Raw genomic sequence first — 14,728 nt, 5'->3', positions numbered from 1 at the left:
TCCGCTCCGCTCCAGCGGGCAACCCACACCTCCCCCCGCCCTCCAGAGGACTACAACTCCCAGCAGGCCTCGGGCGCCTAGGGCCGGCCGAGGAGGCCCAGGCGGGGTCGGCCCGGCTCCAGTCAGCCCGGCTCCCGTCGTGCCTCACATGACGGCGGCGCCGTAGCGCCCGCCGGGACCTGTAGTCTGGGCCGCGGGTGGGGGTGGGGCTGGGCACGGAGACGGGTGGGGGCCGGGAGGGCTGGCGCAGGCCCCTCCCCCGTCACTTCCTGCGGGGCTGCGGGCGCCGGGGCGGCTCTTCAGCGTTTGCGCCGGCGGCGGCCGCGTCTGGCTCGGCTCCCCGCCTCCCTCAGACCCCCCGGCCCGGCGGCGCCCGCCTCCTTCGCTGCCACTCCGCCTCTCCCCACCCGCCGTCTCTTCCTTCTGCCCCTTCCTCCTTCCCCTCTTCGCCGCCGCCCAGGACCGCCGGCCGGGGGACGAGCCCGGGGCAGCAGCCAGGTGAGACGGCCGGGCCTGACGGGGCCGCGGGGGCCGGTGGGCCGCGCGCCTGGGGCTTAGGCCGCGGCGGGCCCGCGCGCGCTCGGCCTTGCTCCCCGCCACCCCCCGCCCGGGCCTCTCTCTCCCGCCCGCTGGGCCTTCCCGGAGGAGGCGGGCTCTTCCGCGCCCCCCAGCCCCGGGGCGCCCAGCGCGGCCTGGACCCCGGGACGCCCCCAGCCCGTCCGTCCCGCGCTGGGGGGCCCAGAAAACAGGTGCCACGCCGCCTTGCCTCATTCCTTTTCCTCGCGCGGCGTTGCCGAAGTTATTCCCGGGGCCGGGGCAGGAAGGGTGAGGAGGGTCCCCCGCTTCCAGTCCCTGGGGGATCCGGGGCACCCAGATCACCTCAACTGGGTGTGGAGCGTGATACGAGCGTGGCCCAGGTGTCCGACACGGGGGTGGGGGGCAGATCCGAGCCCTGTCCCCCCCCCCTTCGGCAAGTCGCTGGAAGTCTTTTGTGTTTTGGTTAGTGAAAAAAAAGGGGGTGAATGCCGTCCCTGTCTCCGAAGGCTGGTAGAGTTCAGTGAAACGGGGCGTGGGAAGCGCTTATCAGGGTGCCAGACCCACAGCGTGTCCCAATACACCGCCTGCATAGTTTATTAGCGTGATATTAGGGTCTAACTTAATGGGTAGAGAGATCGGACCAGAGTTGACCTTCCTACCCGTTTTGGGTTTCCTTAGAGGCGGAAACGCTTCAGTTTCGTGCCCACCGCCAGCCACGGGGCATTGTTTTGGGGTGGTCGGCATCTAAAAGGGGCGTCCGTTTCATGGGGACACTGTAAGCCGGCAGTCTTTGAAAGATAAGTGTTATTTCCATCTCCTCCGCTGAGTCAACTGCAGGATTTTCACCAGTTCCCTCAAGTCTATGAGCAACCTGTCCTTGTTTTGTTTTGTTTTGTTTTTTCTTTCCCCCTACCCATCATCCGTCTTCTTCTTGTCATTCCATTTCTGGGAAAGTTTCCTTGAGTTTAGCAAACCACTCTGGAGCACTTGCTGTGTTTGTCAGGCTCTGGAGGGAGGGTGTCCGGAGCTGGAAAAATGTCTTGTCTTTTCTCGCCGCTGCATCTCTAACTTCTGACTTTTTTTTTCTCACCGCAGCTTTGCTTTTAAGTCCCCTCTGTCCCCGCGGGCCGGCTTTGCTTTTAAAAAGCCCTTGCCCCACCTCGGTGTTGCAGAGTTGCGTCTGTGGGCGCAATTCTGTTCGGGCGAAGATGTGTGCTTCGGTCTGATCTGCCTGTGTTCTCTGGCTCTGGGGACGTTTTTAAGGTCACTCTTGCCCTTCTGCTTGTCGCTTTCATCGTTTAGAGGGTGCTGGAAAGAGACCAGATTTTTGGTTGATTTTGGACTTTCCAGGAATCAGTGTGCTTACCAAAGGTAGATTGCACTGCAGCTTGTTGAAGTCAAAACTAAAAATACAATGGGATGGTGGAGGGAGTGTCAGTCATCCTGGTCACGGGTGGGATATTTAGTTTTTAATTTTTATTTCTTTTGGTGGTGGTGGTGATTCAGTTGGAGCATTATTGCTTCCAGTGGTTGTGTTAGTTTCTGCTGTCCAACCTTGTGAATCAGCTGTATGTGTGCATATATCCCTTCCCTCCTTAGCCTCCCTTCCAGCAAGTGGGGTTTTTAAAGCAGCAGCTTGATTTGAAGATACTGAGTTGCTTTTAATTCTGTTTTCAGTTGTACAGTTGTCCCCTGTCCCCTGTCGTTTCATTAACGAAACTTAGTTTATGGGGGTTCTAACTTACGGAACAGTGAGGAAGGTGTGTTTGCTCTGCTGACTGACCCTCCTATTTCATAGGATTGTTCTAGGTAGTACATTTCCTTCTGAACTCAAACTCTTTTGATTTACACCCATCTCTCAGTAACACACCGGATGCAAAGTGGCCTCCCGGATTTTGACGTTTTCCTGGAATTTTCTGACACGGTCTTACATCCAAGAGATAGTTTGAAGTCTTTGTTTGGATGACTCTAAAAACAGCTATACAGGCAGGACAAACCATGTCTTCTGCCGTATTCAAAACTGTAGTGCTAGGGGAATGACTTTTTAACCCTGCAGTTGATAATATAATTAAAAAAATTTTATTATGGAAAACATACAAAAGTTGAATAGTATAGAGAACCCCCTGAATTGATCATTCACATTTGATAATTATTAACTCATAGCCAAGGTCAGTCTTGTTTCATGTAGTACCCCCTCCCCCAAACTGGGTTATTTTGAATTAAATCCCAAATATTGTACAATTTTACCAGATTGCCCCAGACTCTTACTCTGTCACAAGGTTTACTTTTAGTGGAATCATAGTTCTCATTTTGTTTGTTGGGGTTCTTATCTCTGTTTATACATGATTACTGTATATCAGGGGGAAAAAAAAAATTAACCACTCTCAAAGACGTATCCAAAATGCTGCCCTGCTTCTCTGTGTACAATAGCAACAGTTCTTGAGCTATTAATGACTGCAATTGAAAAGCAATCAGGAATACAGATATCCCTAATCTTGTTTTGGTGGAGGCCTACCTGTTAAACCACTTTTAATGGAGAAAAGCTTTGTGTCAAAGTTAAAGTACAGTTAATAATTCATTATGAAACCTCCAAAGTTTCTTTACAGTAGTTGTGTAAATATACTGCTATCACCTTAGGTTAAGAATTAAGCAAAGGATATTTTATTTCAAGACTGTTGTGAATTATTTTTTAAAGATGGCCACTCCCCACAATCTGCTGTATTTACAAACCAATTTTGTAAATAAGAATGAAATCACAGCATGAATATTCATGTTTTTCTTTCTCATCTAAAAAGAGATCTCTCTTAGAATGGAGGTTGACAGGAATATTGTGTTTGTTACTGTTACTTTTGAAATTTCTGGTATGAACAGTTTTCAACTTGTAGACCTGCCACATCATTATTTCAATTGTTCAAATTTACTTTTGAGCTTAATCAGTTAATTTACTTGTTAGTTACTACAACCTGGGAGATGAGCAGGAATATGTCTGCCTCTTAAAATTAGGGAGGAGGGGAAGCCCAACCATTTTGATATCTTAAGAAAGGACACAAAATATAGCTTATTTTAAAAAAATGCCTAGTGCTTCCCAGTAGGCGTTAAGTAAAACTTTTCAATATTTGGAATTGTTACTGTTTGTTCAGACTAAAGTGCTCGCTTTTAAGATTTGGCCAGAAAGCCTATTTATATACAGATTATCTGAAGTTTAGAAATGAGCATGACTCATGAAACTCTCCCCCCCCCCCCCCCAATTCTGAAGTCTAAGCCATTAACATTCTGGATATAATTATTAAACATGGGCTATAGCGTGCTGCTTAATCCAGAGTTTCTCCCCAATAAGACTTGACGATGGGTGGAGGCATAGAGTGGGTCTCAGCTTGTGGGGCAATTTTCTCTGATGTGCTTTGACTGGATGGAGTGAGAAAGAGTGAAATTCACCAGCAGAAAGATGAAACTTTCATGAAAAAGGTATGTTTCTATAGGATGTCATATATCAATACTAGAAGCCTAGTTTATGAATCTCCAAACTGGATCATATTTGATGTCCTACTTAGTAACAAAAATTGCTCTATTTGGGGAAATATTAATTTCTCTCCCTCAAATGAGAGCTTTTGGAGTTGCTTTATTTCTCTCAGAATAAGATTTGGGGGCCTCCAAAATTATTTAGAGAACTTTTGTTTCATATATATGTATATGTGTTATATATGTGTGTTATATATATGTGTTTTATATATATATGTGTGTGTGTGTGTATGTGTGTTATATATATGTGTGTTATATATATGTATATATATGTGTGTTCATTGAATTGTGTAAAATTATTTTTTCAAACAGAAGTTCTCAAGCTACTGTTGTTAAGTTGTACTGGTGCAGAGTCACCTAAAAAAAGTTTAGAGAATTTTATAGCATATTTTTGTTTCACATTAGATCTATAACAGATTGTTTCAGATTAACTTCTTGTGACAGAGACTTTTGTAGTTAAAATGCTTCTGGTGTAATTTTCTGCATGGGCTTTTCCATAAATGCTTGGTTTTGACCAGGTTTTATTTATGCTGTTCCAAAAAATATAATTTATACATTTAACCATGAGAAGACATTTTAGTTGCTATGGTTATTTTTCCCTAACATTTTGTTATGAAATTTTTCACACATATAACAGAGTTTGAAGAATTTCAGTGTACACCTCTATATTTACCACCTACTTTCTGCCATTATTTTACTGTATTTGCTTTATCACGTGCCATTTCTGTCTGTCCATCTCTTTCAGTTCATCAATCTGCTTTATTTTCAGTACATTTCCAAGTAAATTATAATATCAGCACACAGCATGATTATCTACCAGAGTTAATCTTAAATTGAGACAATTCTACAAGGTATTCCTTGATCCTGAAAGCCAAGAGCTTTGTTGACCTTTGTTTCCAAATTTTATTTTAGTATTAGAACTCTTTGCTTTATTTTTTTGACTGCACTATGCATCATGTGGAACTTCCCAGACCAGGGATTGAACCCGTGCCCTCTGCAGTAGAAACCCAGAATCTTAACCTCTGGACCACCAGGGAAGTCCCAGAACTTTGCTTTCTAAAGGGAATTGTTTTAAGAACTTTTTGCATGAAGATGTGCTTATCCATGTATCAAGTTTATAAAGTTTGAGTAATGTTGATCAGATCCTTTCTTCTCACATAAGGAGATAATAAGATTATAAATATGCAGCTATGTTGATCTTAACAAATGCTGCCAGATGGATGACTTGGATATATTTTGCTGACAGCTTCATGCTCTGAACTAAAAAATGCTCTGAACTATCAAAGAGAATTATTTGTTTTAATAAAATGGTAGAATGAGGAAATTACTGCCAATAGCTTATTTTAAATATGTGCATTTCCGTAGAAGTGAATAAGGCTGGTGTAAAGTGATTTGTGTCGCCAGGTAAATGGAGGTAGAAGCAAACTCTTCAGACTTAATTATATTTTCTGAAATAAAACATGTTCAGTTGTTAAAGGAGTGTATTCAGGGGACTCCCTCAAAGTATATTTACTGAAAACAAAAGTAGGAAAATCTATCCAAGAATGTATTTGCTTTCAATTAAAAATTGGTCTTCTAAATATTAAATCTGTAGCCCATCTGCTTCTGTTTAAATTGGAATCTAATTTGGAAAAGTGTGATGACTTTGTGAGTTTTTAACGGTAATGAAAGCAAAACATAAAAGTGTTTTATCGTATAATAGAGGTCATAATTATCCCAGAGGCCTTTTGAAATATCTACTGAACTACAAAGTCTGAGAAAACCTATTTAAGTGCCCTGGGGTCTTTTCCCAAAATGAAAATATTTGCTCATCAGATTGTCTGTCTACCTGAGGTATCGGTACAGTTGGTTACCCAGTGAGTGTGGGTTGATTTTAATCAGCATGTTCTCTACTTCCATTAAAAATGTTTTGTTTTTTTACAAGTGGTATGTAACTGTAAGCTTATATTTATAGATGTTTTATGACTGAGGACAGGATCAGTGAATTTGCTGGATAATAATATTTGCTACTATTTATTGAGCTCTTACCATGTGCCAGGTTAGGATTACAGGGTGAGAGTTACTTGATGCAGCAAAGGAGTCTGAAAGGTCAGATTGAATGTTTTTAATAATATAAAAGCTGCTGTTGATTGAGCTCTTCCTTTGTGCTAGAGGTTGAAGTGGACACTTTATGTTGTATTTCTGATCCTTCTGAGCTGTCTTGGCAGTAAAGGGTTGTAATAACTGAGGTGCTGAGGTCTGTCCAGGAGGCCCAGTTACTGGAGCGGGTCCCGAGCGCTTTCTGCTGAGCAGCACCGTCTCTGATTATTCTCCGGTGATTTTTGTTTAGGATAATTGATTCTGTGTGTCAACAGTGCTTTCTTCCCAGTTCCCCCACCCACAGCAGTTAGGATGAATTTTCTTCACTGAGGCTTTAGACCAATTTGGGAAAAAGTCTGGCTCAGTAATAGTCTTTTAAATGAATGCTGTGTCATTTCCTTGAAGTAGCTTGGATTTACAGTTTCCTTTTATTTCTTGTGATAGATTGCTCCAGTCAACTTAAACTGTTAGGCTGATTCCAAGGTTGAGGGTAGGGCTTAGAAGTAAATGGGGAGGAGGAGGTTTCATTAGCCTTTCCCTAAATATTGCTATAATTCCCCCTTCATGAAGTTTATTATAAATGATTGATTAACTGTAGACAAGATTATTGCTAAGAAAACTAGTTTCTTTAGAGTCATGTTATTTTGCTTTATTGGAAATGAGTTAACTAAGCCTCTAACTTTATAGGGCTGTTGCCCTCTTTGGTTCCCAGCCACTTCTAACATTCATTTCCTGGCTGATGGTACTCAGAATATTTAATGTAACTTTCTATTTGGTATTGGACTGCCTCTTAAACAGTTTCTTTTTTACTTTCTTTGAATCCATGGTCCCCTGAATGAGAAGCCTCTTTGGTTCTCCAGCTCTGCAGTCGTCATCTCTTACGGCTAGTCTTAAAGGACTAGATCAGTGAAACTGGGTTTCAGCGAGATGGTGTTTGAGTTTCCATTCTGTGTTTAATCTCAGCCAAGGTGTTTTAAGTGTGTCTCATTAATCAGGAAAAGGTGTTGGAAATAGGTCTTTTCTGGGAAGGGAGTGAGCAGATAATGCTTCTTAAGTGGTTACTGTATTAGCTCCTCTCAGTCAGGAGCTTTGGGATCTACCTAGATCTTGTCTAATTCTCGCACATTTTTTCTTTTTTGAAGTCCATGCTTTCTATAGATTAAAATTAACTGAGGCATGAATTTTCTACCCTTGCAGATTCCATCCTGATACAAATAGGGCCACTGTCTGCCATTGCCATTGTGATTTGGTACAAAATGCTAGGCGGTCCTTTCCTCTGTTAGCAGAGAATTTATATGTAATAATAAGTCTGATTATTCTTGGAGGCTTATGTTCTCCGTTGCACAATTTAACCTGCTCATGAAGCTCCATGACACTTTACCTAGATGACAGTCAAATATGGTCAGGTAAATAAGTTACCTTTTGGTTTATAGTAGAATGAGTCTGAAACAGAGGATGACTGCTTCAGGGAACTATTTTTCCCTGTTAACTCAGAATTTATTAAACATCAAACAAAAAAGAATAAGTAAAAAAATTTTTTTGGAGGGGATGAGGTTGTTTTTAAGTTTGCTACAATCTTTTTTTGCCCTGTTACAAGGCATGTGAGAGCTTAGTTCCCCAAGCAGGGATCAAATCCACACCCCCTGCAGTGGAAGTGTGGACTCTTAACCCCTGGACCCCCAGTAAAGTCCTATATATTTTTTTTCTTTCTCAAACACTGTATCTTTAACATAATTTATTAGTATTATAATGTTGGTTATTGTGTACCCTAAGAAAGTGATGTTTAACAGCTGACTTTGGTGTGACATGTCATCGTTTACAAGCATTTCACCTACATTACCAGCTAATCCACCCAGGAATAATATGATTAAGGTTTATTAATCATATGAAGTTGGTGGCAGTAACCCTATTTAACATATTAAAAGGTTGAGCGTACAGAGTAAGTTGCTCAGGGTGATTCAGCTGAGCACCAAAGTTGGGACCCAGACTCAGATCCCCAGTCCAGAGATTTCTTGGCCACTCCTTCTGGGTCGGCCTTCCCTCAAGGCCTTGAGGGTGCACTATCCTTTGTTTACCAAATAAAATTCTGAGCTGTAATCAAGCTGTTAAAAAAAAGTTTTCCGTACCTCACCCAAACAGCCGTGTAATAGCTAGCTTGCCCTCATCCTGCATCAGTGTCTTGCAGCCAAGGTGCCTTTTATGTTTTGTTGTGTCTTCTTTAGTGATGAGGTAATGTGTATTACAAATGATGTTGCTACCGGTTAAAATGCTACTGTGAATGATTTATTTAAGTCTGTGTTGGGTTCGGGGTTGTTCCTCTATGCTTGTGGAGTCCGTGAGGACAGGAGCTGCGTCTTCCTGTGTACCCCTCTCTCCCTGGTGCCCAGAGTAGCGCCTGCAGTGTGGTAGGTGTTCAGGAGTTCCTTGTTGAGTGGATACAGCAGTGAGTTTAGTTCACTCTCTTGCCTTCTAGTGTTTCTTGAGTGGGAAAGAAAGGGAGTTGGGCTTAACCCATAGTCTTCTCTGCTGCTTCTTGGAGTGAGTGCTATAAACACACACTGATAATAACCATGATGGCTTTGGAAATGGTTGGGGGTTTAAAGAAGAAGTTTGCTCATGGAAATGTGAATGTGTTGTGTGAATCTCAGCTATCACTTATGTGTGGTGAGACATTTGAAATCCAAGTGGTTGTAGACTGCCCCTCCACCCTTGTTTTCCTTGCTGTTAAGTTGCTGGCAATTGTTTCTCACTGTTTTCTGAATCTATTAATAGCAGCTGCTTTATTCTATTTAAATTTAAAAAAAATATTAATTTATTTGGCTGTGCTGTCTTAGTTGCAGCATGCGGGACCTTTCGTTGAAATGTGTGAATTCTTAGTGGACGCATGAGATCTAGTTCTCCAGCCAGGGATCAAACCCAGGGCTCCTGCATTGGGAGCACGGAGTCCCAGCCACTGGACCACCAGGAAAATCTCTTATTTTAGTTTTTTAACTTCAGGTTTGGGCTGGAAAACCAAAGCTACCAAAAGCATTCAGCATAGATTTAGGTGGACTTGAATTGAGGAAAGCTCCAGCTGATCAAAGTCATGGACTCTATTAGGTGGTCTCAGACATCTGTTCAGGCTGTGCACAGGCCTTTTCAGTTTCCATTCATGCTAGTCGTTGAATGGGCAAGACTGGAACAGTAGGGTTCTAGATTGGAGAATTGTTAGTGTAGTATACTATTTATAGAAAGAACTTGGGTTGTTAAAATACTGTAGAGCAATTAGAACTCATGATTTTATTTCTGAAATTAGTTGGACAGCAAAGCTACTTTTTATTGCTTATTAATCACAGTAGCAGTGTGAACTTGAAATGAGCAACATTAAAATTATTTTACGTTGTAAGAATGCAAAAAGCATCTCAAGGTAAGAATTCTGTTTGTTACTGACTATTGGCCATTTAAAGAGGAGGGGCCGCTAGGTAAATGAGACTTGGGAGTTTGAGAGTTAAACGTGTATGTTAACCTGAAATTCAGTTCTAAAGAATAATTATGATTTTAGATTTACTAGAGGCAGTGTGTTTTTTCATATTTTGCAGTTTAATATAAGCATACTTGTGTACAGAGTGCCTTTTTGTAAATTTTCCCATGTAATTGCATTTGAATCATCAAGCGTATGGTAAGGACATTTATGCCCTAAAATATTTAACCAGTAGTTAAAGGAGGGGGGCTGCTCAGAGTTCAGATGTTCTTTCGATGAATTTGTAGGGGAGAAGGCGGTCTCCCCGTCCTATTCCTCCGCCATCTTAGCTCCTCCTGGGGGGCTGCAGATTTAAAAATCAGACTTGTGTGGTTGGAAAGTATTTCATGTTCAGGTCATTTTTTTCCTCTTGGGCCACGCCATGCAGCTTGGAGGATCTTAGATCCCCAGTGAACAATCGATTGAGCCCGTGCCCTAGGCGCTGAAAACAGTGGAGCCCCAACTGCTGGACCGCCAGGGAGTTCCCTTGAGTTCCTTTTAAAAAATTAATTTCCGAGGTATTCATAGTTCTCTTGGCAGGAAGTAATTAAGACTTAAAAGGGAAGCTTCTGCTGTCTCTTAGGTCTGTGCCTGCGAAGTGCCTTGTCCCAGGCAGTGTGTCTTCTGGTAGTCGCCACAGTGTGCTGCTGCAAGCCGTGGCTTCATGCTTTCAGAAACTTCCCTTCTTGTAAACTTTTAGTCTCCCCCAAACTTTAGCGATATATAGCTTTGTTTTCAGTAAAATTTAGTAAAGTACCATGCTTTCTTATTTTCCAGGAGCTTCCTAACCACCTAACCTCTCAGAACTGAACCAAAACGACACTGTTGCTGAAGCACTTGTTTTTAAGGTATGCGTTATCTGGCTCTGTAATTTCAGCTTGTTCATAATCTACAATGTTTTTGAATTCAGTGATTTATGTGGCAAATGGCTTTTCCTTCTGGCTATAATATTAGAGAAACAGAAGAAACGTTATGCAATTTGATTTCTTTTTACTCTTGGGATTTTATTTGAAAGTAAATACAGGGAAAATTGTTGAAATAATGTAAAATCTAGCCAGCCCTACCATGTATTTTAAATGTAGAGATGTGAAAATTGACCACTGAAGTGGCATTAAACATAGCATCTTGTTCATAGAAACTTTATTTAGTTTGCCTTTGATTTAGAGAGTTATTTAGAGATTTGCCTTTGATTTTTGCTAAACTTGGTTTTTAAGCTGGTGGGAATAATTCAACATCGTTTTCTATTGTGAATGAAAACAAGTTCCATTTCCCACTGGCTGCTTTTGATCGTCTCAACCAAAAAAGGTTTACAGTAGGCATGTTCAGGACTTTACAGTCCTTGACCAGGACGCTGCAAAGCACAGCGCAAGCACTGACACCGCGTTGTGCTCTGAGGCACTCCCCCCCGAGAGCTCAGAGCCCAGCATCACACCCTCTCTCTGACGTGGGGATCCGTAGACACGTGAACCCTTGCTTTCCTTGGGAATGAGGACATTGATGCAAAAGAAGCTAAGAGAAGTTATACAAAGCCCAGGGAAGTGGATATATATGCACTCATCACACTGAATTTGTAAAATGGTTTTCTTTTCAAAGAACTGAGGAACTGCTATGGTGCCTCAGGATTCCGTCAGGGTTGTAGCTTTCAGATCACTGCAACTGAGGCTTTGTCAAAGACCCTGTACGTGGTGCTTTGGGCAGACTGAGGCAAGCAAGCAATGGATTGCCAGGAGTTGGACGTAATTGCTGTCTGAGCTGGGAGTAGAACTGAAAGCTACAGCTCAGAAGTTTGATCTGATTTAACACTGTTGGTCGCTGCTTAACAGCACAGGGCCTCCCAGGCGGCTCAGTGGTAAAGAATCTGCCTCCCCGTGCAGGAGACGCGGCTTCATTCCTGGGTTGGGAGGGTCCCCTGGAGAAGGAAATGGCAACCCACTTCAGTATTCTTGCCTGAGGAATTACGTGGTCAGAGAAGTCTGGTGGGCTACAGTCTGTGAAGTAACGAAGAGTTGGACACAATTGAGCATACACACTTAGCAGCAAGACTGGTTTCTTAGAAGCTTAAGTCTTGGCACTGGTCCGTTTTGCCTGAAGATGATGGTAAATGCTATTGTGTTTCTAGGTAGATGGCACAGACTGAAACTATAGACTAAAATTTCTCTTCTCTGAAAGGAAAAGCCAATTAACGGAGTTGAATCAAGCCCCTTCTTATTCAAGATATGGTACACAGCACTACTTTTAAAAATCTCCAGCGAATCACAGATGGATATTCATTTTGATTGAAAAACATTTCCATTTTGGGAATGCCCTGGTGGTCCAGTGGTTAGAATTCTTTGCTTTCACTACTGAGGGTCCGGTTCAGTTGCTGGTCGGTGAGTTATATAAGATTCCACAAGCTGCGCTGCATAGCCAAAGAAACATACCAACCTCTCAAACCCACTTCCATATTTCCAAAAATAATGTGTTTGTGTTATTTTTAAGAGTTACTTCTAGAAGAAGGGAGATGGGGTTACGATCTTGATAAGGTTTCAAGCCTTGAGAAGAAAGATTTGCAACTTGCTAGGCTGCAGAAGGAAATCTTTTTTTTCCCCACTTTAGCGTATGGTATGGTGTGATAGCTTTTCTGTGATGAACAGTTAATAATGAATTCTCTTTTAGGAAGTATTTATTTAAACGGACTACCCAATGGTTACATGTGTGTGGAAAGAAAGTTGTCCGTTGCCCACGTGGCATTGAGCCAACTGTGTGAGGGGGCTGCAGTCAGGCACTTGTATTGGGTGCAAAGGTCTTGACCAGTCTGGTTTTCCAGGCGTTATTTTTGGCTCACTTTGTTGTCTTGCAAGTGATTGTGCCTCAGCATGGCTGTTTGTCCTGTGTCTTTCCTGGGCGCCGAGTACATTGTGGTCTCGCGCCGAGTACATTGTGGTCTCTTTTTTTTTTTTTCCTCTTAAGTAGTTCAGTCATATTTCCTTTGAAGAACTTTTTATTATTGTGTGACTTGATACATGGGCCTGCTGTTGAACATGATTTGCTTGATGTTGACGTTGTCTTTTGGAAATGATTATGTAGGATGACAATGACTGCTGTGTTTCTCTGCTTCTGGTGCTCTGCCTACAGGTGTTTGGAGAACCTTTGGAGTCAGTGAACTGCTGTTTTCAGGGGGGAAGGGCTGGAGGATGCTGGTGGAGGGTGGCGGAGGTAGGTTGAGGTGGTGGTTGGGGAAGTGAGTGCACTTGCAGAAAATTGTATAACGTCATTGCAGCTAGAAAGATGTCTGGGAGAAGGATCTTGGAAGTAACCTGTTGGATGTAAGGGAATGATGTGGGTATTTTAGGTATATTTCAAGACCTTTATAGGAAAAGTGGTTTGTTCCTTAGCTTTTTGTTGTTGTTGACAAAGTTTCTCTTGAGAGTGAAGCCTCTCAGAAGCTGTGAAGAACAGATTAATAGATGTACAGTTGGTTGCTTAAAGGGCTCTTCTTGTGTCTTTGAGGAAAAGTTTAACAGGTAGTTTCTAGCACTTGCGAATGTACAGTCTGCCATAGAAGAGTTCCCATGTAGTAGAGGCTTAATAGAGTTTGTTGAATAGTGAATAAATGCAGCTTAAAATTGCTGTTGGTACTGCTAAAGTTCTGTCATGCTGAAGCACAGATCCTTTGTATCTGTGTACCCGTACTATGTAGGATATATTAGGTTGGCACAGAAGTAATTGTGGTTTTGGATCATGAATTTTTTTTTTTTATTAGTTGGAGGCTAATTACTTCACAACATTTCAGTGGGTTTTGTCATACATTGACATGAATCAGCCATAGGATCATGAATTTTAAATCATTATAACTAGGCTCAAACACATATTTATTACTCAAAGTAGGAACCATTACAATCAACATATTTTTGTCAATGAGAAATAACTTAGTTTATTCCTGTAGCATAAAAATCCATGCCTCAGGATTCAGAGAACTCATGGAAAGCATTTTCTGCCTCCTGCTGGTTGTGGAAGTGTTTTTCCCTGCAAAAAGTTGTCGAGATGCTTGAAGAAGTGGTAGTCGTTTGGTGAGAGGTCAGGTGAATATGATGGAGGAGGCAAAACTTTATAGCCCAATTCATTCAACTTTTTGAAGTGTTGTACAACATGCGATTGGATGTTGTGGAAAAGAATTGGGCCCTTTTTGTTGACCAATACCAGCTACAGGCATTGCAGTTTTTGGTTCCTCTCATCAATTTGCTGAGCATACTTCTCAGAGGTAATGATTTTGCCAGGATTCAGAAAGCTGTAGTGGATCAAACAGGCAGCAGACCACCCAGCAGTGACCCTGACCCTTCTTCGCTGCAGCTTTGACTTTGGAGCTTCCTCTCAGTCCAGCCACTGAGCTGGGCGTCGCCAGTTGTCATATAAAATCCACTTTTCGTCACACGTCACAATCTGATCAAGAAATGATTTGTTGTTGGCGTAGAGCAAGAGAAGATGACACTTCAGACAATGATTTTTTTTAAAATTTCTAGTCAGCTCACAAGGCACCCGCTTACTGAGTTTTTTCACACTTCCAATTTGCTTCAAATGCTGAACGGCTGTAGATGGTAGTTGTTGAGTTCTCTGCAGCCTCTTGTGTAGTTGTAGGAGGATTGGCTTTGTTGATTGCTCTGCTCTCAGTTGGTCATTGTCACCTTCTGATGGCCATCCACTACACTCATCTTCCAGGCTCTCCATCTCCTTTGCAAAACTTGAACCATCACTGCATTGTACGTTCATTAGCAGTTCCTGGGCCAAATGCATTGTTGATGTTGTGAGTTGTCTCCACTGCTTTACAACATTTTGAACTTGAATTAAAAACTTGCTCGAATTTGCTGTTTGTGTAACATCATTTCTGTAGTCTAAAGTAAATATAAAATAAATAGCAAATAATGTCATTAGCAAAAATCAAAATGAGAAATGTGCATTAAAGTGATATATTAATACAACATAACCACATTTAAGGATATATTTCCAGTATCAAATGGCAAAGTTCAACAGGGCAAAATCGCAATTACTTTAGCACCAACCTAATAATAAAGGCAAGAAGGGGAAATATTTAGTGCAGTGTTTTGGATCTTAAAAGCC

At 42.2% G+C, this 14,728-nt stretch overlaps 1 protein-coding gene across 6 annotated transcripts in view; it reads left to right on the top strand.

The window, feature by feature from the left end:
* The first annotated feature begins 261 nt into the window (after positions 1-261).
* Positions 262-14,728, top strand: part of STAU1 (staufen double-stranded RNA binding protein 1) — a 55,200-nt gene continuing 40,733 nt past the window's right edge. For 4 of the 6 annotated variants that reach the window (XM_065922142.1, XM_065922145.1, XM_065922143.1 and 1 more), the window contains exons 1-2: positions 360-498; positions 10,412-10,482. The gene's annotated coding sequence lies outside the window, so the exon portion shown is untranslated. Of the gene's footprint in view, positions 499-10,411; positions 10,483-14,728 lie in introns of all 6 variants that reach the window. The other 2 variants (XM_065922149.1, XM_065922150.1) reach the window with 2 other exon arrangements.

This window comes from Muntiacus reevesi, chromosome 2 (genome assembly GCF_963930625.1).
Source record: "Muntiacus reevesi chromosome 2, mMunRee1.1, whole genome shotgun sequence".
In the NCBI taxonomy this organism is placed as follows: domain Eukaryota; kingdom Metazoa; phylum Chordata; class Mammalia; order Artiodactyla; family Cervidae; genus Muntiacus; species Muntiacus reevesi.
Note: the sequence above shows the minus strand (reverse complement) of the source record. Positions and strands in the feature narration are given on the sequence as shown.